Raw genomic sequence first — 13,218 nt, forward strand, 5'->3', positions numbered from 1 at the left:
ATACTGTGGTACCACTGTATGCTGATTATCTCTTTGAACTCTCTGAGGTATGCCGCTTTTTCAAAGAAGGAAAGGATGCCCTGAAAGATTGTTACTTGTACACTGTCTCACAGGTAGTAAATAGCAGCGCCATTTCAACAGAGGTCACTAGACAGGGTCAAGTTGAGGATGTATAAACAGTCTGATAAACACTCCTCCTCAAAAGCACAAAATTGCAATTAACATCCATGAAAGGATGGGTGCTAGCTCCAAATTAATATTTACCAAATTCAAAGATGTTACTGGGAGGACGGAAGGCATGTGAAGGACCGCTTTCTGTGTGAAGAGGACAAGTGCAGGATGTGGAGTTTTCACAAGGTTTAAATCCTCCCTTAGTTCCTTACTAGCTGTAAGACCTTGGGGAAGTCATTTTACCCGAGCCTCGGTCAGCCTCCGCTCTAGGTGGAAGCTTAAATTCCTACTGTGGAAGGCCTAACTGAAACCTCAATGGGAAACGCCGACAGAGTTAAGACATAGTGGCTGCTGCTAGCACAGCTGTACGTTGCACTGCACCAAGAGGAATGCATCAGCTAGGACAGCACGGAGCCGCCCCGAGCGCTGGAGGCGCCTGGCCCGTCGCGGGGCGGGGCCAAGGGGTCATGCCCCGCCCTCCCTCAGAGTGCGACGTGGCCCGACGCCTCCCGACGCCTCCCGCCGCCCGGGATTACAGCCTGCCCCCGATCCCCGCCGCACCTCGTGATCCCCACTTCTTCCTCGTGCTTCTAGAGAGGCTCGAGCCCCGCCGCCGTCCGCCCTGCAGCGCCTGGAGCCTCACCTCACCGTGAACCCCTCCTCCGCTCCGAGAAGCAGCCAGCCACGTGCGCGTCCCTGGGTGTGCGCGCTCGCTCCCGAGCGGCGCAAGCGCGAGCTCGCCCTTTCCCTTCGTGGCCCTGCCGCGTGCCGTTTGCCCGTCGTCTCCACCCCTTTCCCTCCCCGGCCCCTGTGGCCTCGCCGTGTGTGGCGCGCCCACCGCATTTCTCTCGGCCTCCGCCGGGTCCTCGCCGCGTGCCGCTGCTGCCCTCTGGCAGAGGCCTGGGAGGATGCGGGTGAACAGCTTGCCAGACATTGAGTCCGACCAATAATCACTTTTCCCGTGAGGTGCGTTGCGGGTCACCGGAGGTTTGCCCCGCCGTGGTGCTGTTTGATCCCCTCCGGGATGCCGTGAGGCGGGACGCGGCGGACCGGTACTGTCCTGCTTTTGTGTATTTCACATTCTCACCTCTGTCGCAGCAAAGGAAAACGAGGCCAAGGGACTCATTGGCCATTCCTGGAATCCGGGTGCTGAAGTGCTGCTCATGGATTAACCAGACTGAATGGTTTAGGGGTGACAGGGTACGCTATATTCAGATGCTTCAGGACCGTCGAAATTACCTCCTTTGGAAAGAACCATCCCCTCTTTGGGCTTCAGAGGCCCAAACTGAGGGGCAATGATGAGACGATGTGGTGGTCCACTCTGATGTCAGTCTTGAGGGCTAGGTATGTCCCAACTCTTATTACTACTGATTATTATAATAGCTGTTATATGTCAGTTATTTATTGCATGCCAGACATTGTACAAAGGAGGTTACATACATGGTCTCATTTAATCTTCAAAAACAACCTTATGAGGTAGACTCTATTATTATCCCCCTTTTTCCAGCTGAGGACATTTAGATTCTGGCTTATAAATAACTTGGGATCACATTGCTAGAAAGCGTTGGCAAAGGGGATTCCGACTGGTCTACCTTAACCACTATGCTATTACCTGTGTTTCAAAGTCTGTCTTTCATAAATTGGTCCATTCTCTTTTAGAATTCATTTACACTTTCTGCCTATGTGGTTTTTTAATTAATTTTTTAGTATATGAGAAAACATTCATTTAAAAAAATCAGAAAATTCACATGAGCAGAAATAATGTGAAAAACAGCTCCCACCATGTTTTTTAAAAAACGTTAACATTTTGCTGTCTACTTCACAGACATTTTCCTATGTATCAATAAATATGGACTAGTTTTACATTCGATGTATCCTGAAAACTTGCTTATTCATTCAACAAATATTGAATGAGCAGACATGGTTCTAGGTGCTGGGAATTCAGGAGTGAACAAAACAATTTGCTTCTTATAATAGCGGGGGAAGTTGACAATAAGCAATAACAATATATTACTAAATATTAGATAATTCCCAGTAATGTGGCAAATTCTATGGAAGAAAATCAGGATAAAGGGATGAGTGATGTGGGGAAGCGTTTTTAGAGAGGACAGACAAGGCTTCGTAAGGGCACAGAGGCAGAAATCTAACTCAATGAGGGATGCAGCTATGTGGATTTCTAGAGGGAGTCTATTCTAGGAGAAGAGAAATGGCCATTGCAGTGGCCCTAGGATAAGGACTTGGTTGGCATGTTGGTGATGAGGCAATGAGACCAGTGTGGCTGAAGCACAGCCAGTTAGAGAAATAAGTTGGGAAACAGGCAGAAGCCAGATCATGTGTCATCTGATAAGCCGTGGTAGGACCTTGGATCTTATTGGAATATGATAGGATACCATGGAAGTGTTGAGAGCCAAAAAGTAATCAGATTTGCTTTAGAATGATTACTCTGGAAGCTGTATAGAGAATAGATGGTAGAAACATTAAAATTGCCCTTTAAAGCATAAATTATCATTTTACATGGCAGTTGTTCAATGGATGGTTTATTAACATTAGTGTTTCACTTACACCTTTACATCTTTACATCTGTTTTCACATTCTCCACAAAGGGAAGATAGGGTCAAACACTTAGGACTTATCTTCATGTCTTTTTTACCTAAACAATTTTTTTTTTTTTATCCTCACACTAGGACATTTTTTCACTGCTTTTATAGAGACAGGAAGGGAGGAGGACAGAATGGAGGGAAAGAGCAATGCAAGAGAGACACATCGACTTGGTTGCCTTCTTGTATACGCTGCAACCAGGGGATGAATCCTCAGCCCGCATATGTGCCCTGACTTGGAATCGAACCTGCAATCATATGGTCTATGGGACCACACTCCAACTAACTGAGCCTTACTGGTCAGGGCTAACCTGAATTTTTTTGAGACTGTCTAGGGCATATATCCAGATATGGATGTTGTAGCTGTCAACAAACTGAATATGGGTTATCAATATAGTATTGTGGAAAATACAGTCCCATACAATACTGGGATCTATTTATTACAAACATAGTGTTCAGGCACCTGAAATTATCCTTCTTTAATTGATGTTAGGCCTTCATTAAAATTCTAAGCCCCAGTTTAGTCATTGTGCTTAAGAAAGATGTAAAGAAATGAAAATGCACAGTAAGAAGGATAGCACTGATTAAGGTAGCATTTTTCTGGGTTTTTGCCTTCAGCATGTAATGGAGAGTGATATCAAGGATAAGATCATGTGGGGAAAGTGGAAGCCGGCTGAAGGAAAAGAGATTTGGGGGAAAACAAAAGTTCTGTTTCAGATCTGTATTTTGCAATCTCAGTGAAAATAACACATATGAGTTTAGAGCTGAAAGGAGAGACCAGGGCTAAAATTGTATAAATGTATTAGAATTGTTTCTTTGGCTGTATGTCTTTAGACAGAGCTTGAGGACACTGTGTCTTTTCTTCTTAGTAACCACAGTGCCCAGAAGTGCATCCTGGACGAATATTTGTGAAATGAGCAAGTAAAGGCAAAGGTATGGATGAAGCCACTCAGGCAAAATGTATAAGGTAAACAGAAGATATCCAATCTATGCTTTCACTGGAGGTTTAAGCACCTGAACATGCCTTATAAATAGGGTGACCATAAGTTCCAGTTTGCTCAGGACGGCCCTGATATACTCCTTTTGTTCATATAGTTAGTAATATTGTCTCATTTCATTCCCAGAAGTGTCTCAGTTTGTGCAATAAATTATATGGTCACTCTTTGTAGAAGGGCCTTCAGAGTCTAGTGTCTTTCTATTTCCTAGTTATCACTGCTCCAGTTCACACTTCATTCTCCAGCCAAACAGAAGTACCTTGGTTTTCCCTTATGCACTCTGTTCCTTCCAAGCTCCCTTTGCCAAGGTATCTCTATTTCAACTTAGACATCACTTCCTCATGAACAGCTCTCTTGGCCCCCTAATCTAGGTTAAGTAGACTTTTTATATGCTTCCAGTGGAACCTGTCCTTGCAGAGGTGACTAAATGTCTTGTTGCTCCCTTCACTAAACAGGTCTATAGAGGAACCTGAAAAAAATTTTTTTATCGTCTTTATGTCACAAATTTATATCAGGGCTAATTTTTTTAATCCTCAATCAAGGACATGTTTATTGAGTTGAGAGAGAGAGAAAAAAATACATTGATGTGAGAGAAAAACATTGATCGGTTGCTTTCCGTACATGCTCTAATTGGGGATCAAACCTACAACCTAGATGTGTGCCCTGACTGGGAATCGAACCTGTGTCCTTTTGGCGTACAGGACAGTGCTCCAACCAACTGAGCCACCTAGCCAGGGCTTGGGCTAATATTTTTGAAGACTGAACTTCAGGACAGATTAACAGAGCATTCTCCAAGCCCTTTCATCCATAGGAGGTTGACTTTTGAACTTGAAACCCAGCAAGGAAAATCATATCATACTGTCAGGCTCTGCTGTGGCTGCCATGGACTAAGTTCAGAATATCCCAACAACTCCTCTTCCACTACTTAGCTTCACTAATTAGAATCAAAAGTGCAGTTTCTGAGCCTCCCTCTCTATGGAAATGATTCTCTCTCATTTTTAGATATTTACTAAGTCCTGAGTGCTGAAAGATTTTATAAACCTTGTCTCATGTAGTAATTTTTTTCTGTAAACTGAAGTGGCTCTTTGTAGTTTGGTATACAAATAGATAAAAACAGAGAGTTTAAAAGTCTAGCTGTGCTTTCTAGGTTTCAGCTTCATTCCCTTTAAACACAGAGGTATACCCAGTGTGAATTAGCCAGAGAGTCTGGTCCTAGAGCAGAGCCCTTTACCACTTACAAGGGCTCTTCAAGGCAAGGCGTCTCCCTGTGGTGCGCTCCCTAGAGAAGGCTTCACCCCACTAAAGGCCTGAGCCTCAAGGGTTTAGGTTCTCAAGGCCCAGCTCGAGACTTGTTCCAGCCTCAGCCTCTGCTGCTGCCTCTTGCATCAGGAGCATTGCTGTCCTCCTTCCTGCTCCCCCTCACTCCACACCTCTCTACGTTTGTCTCTTTGTGGCCACCCTAATCAAAGGAGTTAGGGAATCAGTCCTTTTCCTTCAAGGAAGTTCCAAAAGTGCTTATTTAATTGATCCATCCAAACTATGACCAGTCTGCAGAGTAAGAAATGTAAGGTTTACCTATAGCCATTTCTCCACATAGTGAGGCTTGTCTGTGGTTGCTTCTGCGTAAGTAGGAAGATTCTAAAGATCTCAAAGGAGGCAAGAGGGAGGAAAATTTCTGCTAAATAGCCCTGTTGCATCCCGCTTTACAGATAGGAAAAAACAAATCTCAGGTAAAATCACTTGCCCAAAGTAATTCAGTTACTAAGTAGTACAGCCAGAATTAAAACCAGATCTGTCCAAATGTAATTAATAAACAGCCTCTGATTATTTAAAATGGAAGAAATAGCAGGAATCAAGAATTTACATAATGCTATGGCAATTAAGCAGAGTTTTCATGAATCTAAATGTTTGCTGCTAATCTCTTCTGTCTCTTCCTCGCCTCATTGACTTCCTTTTGATCTACAAAAAGTACAGGATATGTGTCTAATGAGTCACCAGGTTCTGGGTAGAATCTAAAAAGGCGAACTAGGAATATATTGTTGCTGAGTGACACTGTTTATCAAAAAACTTTAAAATGCCTACTAGGCAGCCTAGCTGCATACGTTTCTGCCCAATATACAGGGTATCTACCTTTTGACTGTCAAACAGGCTCTGAAAATATTTTGTATCATTCAAAATATAGACAGGCAGCCTATATTCTTTTGCAACCAGCAAATGCGTAATGTTTGAAATACGATTTGTAAGGAACCTGGCACAGTTTAATATAATTTAAAAAGTATGGACTTCAAAGCTTTTCTGAATTTGAACCTGTCTGCACCCTTTACTACCTTCAAGAATTTAGGCAATAATGGAAATAATACAATAAAAAACTTTTAAAAATAATTTAAGCAAGTTATTATTTGTGCCTCTTTTCTCCTCACTTATAAAGTAAAAAATATATAATACCTAATAAGAGTTCTGTGATGATGTATGTACCTAGTTCATGGTGGGAGTCAAATAAATTATAACTGAAATTGTAATTCTATAAGTGCTCCATAGGATGACCCTGGGGCTTGTTTAGAAGTTGTTCTAGGTTAGATTTGCTAATGCTTAGCACTAGAATTTTGTCATTATTTAAATCAAAAATTGCCCATTGGAAATCTGTAGGTTTCTAGAATACCAAGCAAGGAAACAGAACTTTTTTTGCTGCCTGCTTCTTTAGCACCTTCCTCACTACAAAAATAAGGAGAGTATACATTATCTCACAGGTCACAGGGCAAATGCATAATTGCAATCAAGGACAATTAATCCAGACTTACCTTGAATGCAGAACAAACTCAGGAGCTCTGTCTCTTTTAATTGATATAAATAGTGAAGAGACTTAGGTATTATGAACAATTAACTGTAAGACTGTTCTTTCAATAGTGTGGTGATTTCTGGGAGTGGGGAGTATAAGAGGACTAAATGGTAATGGAAAAAAAGTAAATTATTTTTAAAAATAAAAGAGAGACAAAGAAAAAGAAAAGGAAAAAAAAAGGCTGTTCCTTACAGTATAGAGCAATACTTCACTTGTAATCAAATAAAACTAACAACAAGGTTAGTATGATGCATATTTAATGATATATGTAATTGTTGTGCTGCATGATAATTAGACCTTAAATGGTAACCTGTTTACATAAATGACTGTAATTGGTTATTTTTACACAGCCAAACACATTTTTTAGTGTTTGTCCACTCACTTTATTAATTTTCTGGAATTTATAATTATGCCAAGAGCCACAGTTTTCTCTGAAACCCTTTACTATTTAATCATGAACTCACAGACACAATTATTTTAAGCATTATTCTTTTTCAAGATTTTATTTATTCATTTCTAGAGAGAGGGGGAGAGAGGGAGAAAGTGAGGGAGAGAAACTTCGGTTGCCTCTCACATGCCCCCATCCTGAGACCTGGCCCCACAGTCCAGGCATGTGCGCTGACAGGGAATTGAACCAATGACCTTTCAGTTCGCAGGCAGGTGCTCAATCCACTGACCACCCTAGGGAGGCCTGGATACACCCTTACCAACCAAAATTCACTCCTACCATTCAGTGCCAACAGGAGTTCTCAATCTGGGGTATGGTGAATGGAGAATCTTTGAGTGAAATGGCTTCATTGAAACAGCTCAAGTGAAACAGTTCAAGCAATGCTGCTCAAGCAAAGTAGCTCTTGTTATAGCTTTAGTGTTGCAGCTCAAGTGTTAGAGTCCCCAAGCTGGGGAAATGCAGCAGAAAATGCACTCCAAGGAGACAGAGGGGAGGCTGGCTTATAGAGAAAGAAGTTCCTGCCCCATTGCTGATTAGTCCATTTCTATGCAAATACGGACTCCAAATTTACAGTTTGATTGGTCCAAATTGCATTGTTCTGTTTGGCTAGCTCACATGGTCTGATTGGTGGTTCTGGAGCTGCTCTGATTTCTCAGTAAATGTGCAAATGAGGATATACTTGCATAACTCCTGGCTGGATGGGGACAGTATTAGTCCCATTAGTGAAAGTACAATACCAGGAGTTTCTTTATAAAGGTTGGTTCAGACAGCAACATGGTGCAGGCAGGAACATAGTGCAAAAGGCTTGTCAGCTCAGTCTGTGGCTTTTGACATGCAGTATGCATGAGAGGCCTCTGTAAACAAAGGCTTTTATGAATTTGGGTCCAATTAACCACAAGGAGTCCTTAGCAGATATTTTCTTCCTTGGGGTTGACACTCTTCAAAAGGACACAGCAGATTTTTCCTGGCTTCTTGGTACTAAAAGAAGCTACTGTTTAAGGCTGTGTGTATAAACATTCTCATTTTAGTTTTTAAAAACCTTTTAAGGGAGGTGTTGTTACTCCCGTTTTACCTAATGCAGAAATAGATGGCCAGAGAGTAAGCAGGCAGCATAGTAGAGATTCAAACTTCCATCCCCAACCTCTAACCACACTTTATGCAACCTCAGAAGGTAATGGATTCCAGCAGAAATATGTAAAGTTTTTTTTTAGGAAATCGAATGGCTCCTGAGAAATAGAGATTATGTACATTAGTTCCCCCTTATTTGCTGATTTTGCTTTCTGTGGTTTCAGTTACCAGTGATCAATCATGGTCCGAAATATTAAATGGAAAATTCCAAAATAAACAATTCATAACATTTAAATTGCATGCTGTGATAAAATCTCATCCCATTTCACTCTGGCCCTCCGGGGAAATGAATCATCCCTTTGTCCAGCATATCCCAGGTTGAGGGGGGAGGCGGAGAGACATCACATTTCTATAACCTTTATTACACTTATTTTTATAATTGTTCTATTTTATTTTTAATTATTGTTGCTAATCTCTTAGTGTACCTAATTTATAAATTAAACTTTATCACAGGTATGTATATATAGGAAAAAAACATAGTGTATATATAGGGTTTGGTACTATCTGTGGTTACAGACATCCAGTGGGGGTCTTGGCACTCATCCTCCACGGGTAAGGAGGACTACTGTATTCCTGAATACTAACCCTTTGTGAAACATCTACAGTGTATTTCTAACATAATACTCTTCACATGCATATTTACCCATAAATAAGAAACTGTCAGGCTCTGAAGCTCTGGGACTCCCATTGCCTCCAAGAATCTATTTTGGTATTACCTTCTCTGGCTGCATTTAGAAAGCTATTGACACGTCTAAAAGTCCCATGAACCAGGACACATTTCTTAGAAGGACTTCAAGGACTCCCATTTTGAAGGACACTACTTTCCCAACATATATGTGACAGAATAAGATAGTCACATTGTCAGCATGTTCCAACCCTATTCAATTCTTCATAGCAGGAAGAGAAAAAAACAGCTCTCAAAAGCTACCGGTACCTGTCATTGTCTCGTCCTGAAATTAAACCAGCTAAGTAATGCACTGGTTCAATTTCAGAATAATTTATTCAATATTGTTTTTCTAGGCATTTTTAATGACTCGATAGTGTTGAAAAGAATTGCAATATGCAGCAATATCTAAACTGGGTGTGTTTTCCATTGAAAATCACTGAGCTTTCCAGGGTAAGCCATAAAGTACATTTGCACAACATTTTTATTTGTTTACAGGGAAGATAAATTTTGGCAGAACTGATAGTTGGTGTACCAGAGCAATATCACACTAGGGAAGTCTGTCTGACCTCCTCTTCTCTCTACTCTATCACTGCGTACCCTTCCAGTTCCCTCCTTCTTAACTAGAAAGGAAATAATCTGATCCCCATATCAGTGCTTTCGATGAAATCCTTTCAATCTAACCTGTTCATTATTTTTTTAAAAAAAGATCTTATTTATTTTTAAAGAGAAGAGAAGGGAGGGAGAAAGGGAGAGAAACGTCGATGTGTGAGAGGAGCATCAATTGGTTGCCTCTCACAAGTCCCCAACCAGGGGGGACCTGGCCTGCAACCCAGGCATGTTCCCTGACTGGGAATCGAACCAGCAACCTTTCGATTTGAAGGCTGGCGCTCAATCTACTGAGCCACACCAGCCGGGGCTAACCTGTTCATTCTTTATGGTAGATTAATTTTAAGCCTTTTATCTCTAACTGTAGATAATAATGCAGTTGTCTCTCAGTATCCATGGGGGATTGGTTCCCAAACACCCCTTACATACCAAAATCCAAAGAGGCTCAGATGACTTACACAGAATAGTGTACTATTTGCAAACAATTTATGCAAATACTCCTTTATGCTTTTGATCATCTCTAGATTACTCGTAAAACCTAATGCAGTGCTATGTAAATACTTGTTTATACTATATTATTTATGGAATAATAACAAGAAAAAGAGTCTGTACATATTCAGTACAGATGTAACCATTGTAGGCCTAACTACGTTGTACACATCAGCAACAATGTAATATTTTTAAAAAAATATTTTCTATTCACAGGTGGTTGAATTTGTGGATGCAGAACTCACAGATACAGAGGGCCAACTGTATATAGCCAGGAATACAAGACTGTACAACTCAATTAAAAAGACTAATAACCCAATTTTTTAAAAAAGGAGAGGTTATAAGCAAGAGAATACCTGAAGCAAATAAATGTATGGAAAGATGCTCAACTTTACTATTAAACAGGAAAATGCACATAAGAGCAGCAATGACATAATACTTTATAGCCATCAGATTGGCAAAAATTTTAGTCTGAGTTTTCCAAGTTAGGGAGGGTGTGGAATAATAAGACTCTCTTTACTGTGGGGGAATGTATTTAGTACAATCTCTTTGGAGAACCATATACAACCTAGCGAAGTTGAGCAATGAATTCTACTCCTCAGCATATGTCGTAGACATAGATATGTCCAAGAAAATTTATTGTGGAATAAATAAGTTAAACTGCTATCTGATATTATTGTGTGTCTAGCTTATGTCTTCAAAATCAGTGTGTTGATTCAAAATCAGTTGAATATTTGATTCTTCTAGAGGCAGTTAGGACTTTACCCTATAGTCTGCACTGTTTGTTCTTTTTTAGTGCAGTTGGGAGCAGTAGTGACCTGACTAAATCCTAAGAGAGTCTTCTGGACATCATCTTATTCTGTGGAGACCATGACACTCTACTTCTGAACATATCCTCCTCCATCTTAAGTTTTAGAAAATAATTTAAAATAGGATAAAACTGAGCTGTTGTGAATGATTTTTCTTCCCTTTAGGGCAGTTACACAGGGTTCTCATTTGTTCTCATATGTTTATTTTACATTTAATTATTTTTGCCCACTGCTTTTTTCAGAGGATGAAGTTAGCAACTTCAGCCACTGGGTGGCGCAAATTCATGAGTCTAGTGAAAGTTCATTAATTACAGCCCAACATGCACCTGTTGCTACACTGTACCAAGTGAAGGTGGGTTAGGTAGAGAAGAAAAGAGGCTTTTGGTGCCTGAAATTTAAGTATAGACGTGGATCTAAATTTTCTGGCAATGAAAATAAAGGGTAATTTTTAGTATCAGGTGACTGGCAAGTCAGGTCACTGAAAAAGGGAAAGAAAAAGAAGGAAAGGAAAAACAAAAGTGTTGGAATATGGAGCAAGAAGAAAAATATGAGAGAAAAGCATACACGTCTAGAGAGATGAATTCAAATGTTACCAATGGTCACAGGATGGCCCTTCATTGGTTTGCATCCACCTGGCTAACCAATAGCAGCTTTGATGTAAAAATAAAAGTTACTTCATTTTTTTTCCTAGGAAGTCAGTTATATTTAGCTATATTTACCCTCAGCTATATTTAGTAGTGAGATGTTACCAACACATTTTTTTGAATATCTACTGTGAACAAAGTAATGTAGAGATATACAAATGTAGATGTAGAGAACATACTAGACCCTCAAGCATAAGAACTATTCTGAAGTATACGTAAAAAGATAAATGGCAGCTCAAGGAAGACGAGGGCCATTGTATGAACTTGAAAATGGAATCCTTTCTGAGAGTGGGAGAGCAGGAGTGGGGGCAGGAGTGGAGAATCAAAGTGTGAGGGGAGGAGGGGCCATAAGACTGTCAACCTGCCCAGGGCAAAAAAAAAGGGGCGGGGGGAGTTCTTAGCCCCTAGTCATAAGTACATATAGCAGGTCTTTCTTGGAAAATGACTAGTTCTGGACATACACATAGGAAAAGCGTTCTAGGTCAGAATCTGCTGGAGAGTGCTTAAAGAGGGTCCAAAACAAGAAGAAGAGAGGGGAAGAACAATTAGGGCTAGAGTCGCCTTTAAGTCCTCTGTGATTAGTAGCCTCTTGCACTAGCCCTGGGTGTGCAGAAAGGAGAGATTCTAATAGCCTGCTCAGACCTTTCAGAGGTCCAGAGAGTCCCAGGTCATGTTGATTTTTTTGAGAACACAAGTATATCTAAAAAGTGAAGAAATGATAAAACATATAAAATTGTATATTTTAAGCATTTATATTGAACACATCATGCTTTAACACAAGTTCACGTATGACCATTAATGTCATTCAGCAGTACCTTCAAAAGCTTAAATTGGAATTTTCTGCAAGTGTGGGTTCTCTGCCCTAAGCAACTTCCTACCTTAATCTTTGGACCCATCAAAAACTATCAAGGTGATTTAGACCCTTAGAAAAGGTAGAATGACTTTCGGTCCTCTCTATTCTGAGACTTGAAAAAACACAAGGTAATACTTGTGCTAACTGGGCATATAGTACTAATATGTTAGCCAAAAAAGGGGGACAGCTTTAAAATGGTATGAAGAATATGATGTTATTTGTGTAACATGTCTTTTTATGTATAAGGGTATGTATTTGTAAGTCAGAGGTGCATCAAAGTGTTAACAGTGGTTACCTCTGGAAGGGAGGATTGGGTATACTATTTCTTTTATTCTTTGTATTATCAGTATTTTCTAAAAATTGTTATAGTGAGAGTGTACGTTAATAATTGAAAAACAAAGGGTGGTAACTTAATGAGAAAGAATTTGCAATAAAAACCCTGCTAACTAGTCATTTCCCAGAGGAATAGTTGATGCTCTGTAGAAACAGCGCTTTATCAAGATGAGACTATAGCTTACTCTACAGTGGTGATGGAGAATTGTGTCCTGCCATGAAGTTATCTGCAGACTGAGGTGCCCATCCCAAAGTCCACATGGAAGTTTTCCCTTCCCATCTGCTCTATGTCCAATTCATCTCTTAGTTTTCAGAGATCTCCACTGTTAAGAGAATGTGGGGTTCAAAATGATTAACTGATTAGGGAGTCAGAAAACCCTCAGAGGGTGCTTGCTTTGTCAGGGGAAACAAGTTGTCCCCAAAACAAAATAAATAATTTTGATCCCATTAGTGAATTTCTGTATAGAAAGCCACAATAAATGTTACACAAATTATATTCTTGCCGAAGACTTAATGAACGTTAACTTTGCCCCAGGTTTCATCTCCTGAGAGATCTCATGTTTCTAGATTAAAGGACATTCTGTGGTGGATGAAGCTGGGAAAGGTGGGGATGAATGTAGACATCAGTCCTAGATCAAGACC

At 40.4% G+C, this 13,218-nt stretch overlaps 1 protein-coding gene across 1 annotated transcript in view; it reads right to left on the reverse strand.

Moving 5' to 3' along the window:
• Positions 1–883, reverse strand: part of TADA2A (transcriptional adaptor 2A) — a 45,431-nt gene extending 44,548 nt beyond the window's left edge. The window contains exon 1 of the mRNA XM_054574837.1: positions 815–883. The gene's annotated coding sequence lies outside the window, so the exon portion shown is untranslated. The remainder of the gene's footprint in view (positions 1–814) is intronic.
• Between the last annotated feature and the right edge of the window lie 12,335 nt (positions 884–13,218).

This window comes from Pteronotus mesoamericanus, unplaced genomic scaffold (genome assembly GCF_021234165.1).
Source record: "Pteronotus mesoamericanus isolate MK-2021 breed Mesoamerican mustached bat unplaced genomic scaffold, CSHL_Meso_final contig_269, whole genome shotgun sequence".
Lineage (NCBI taxonomy): Eukaryota > Metazoa > Chordata > Mammalia > Chiroptera > Mormoopidae > Pteronotus > Pteronotus mesoamericanus.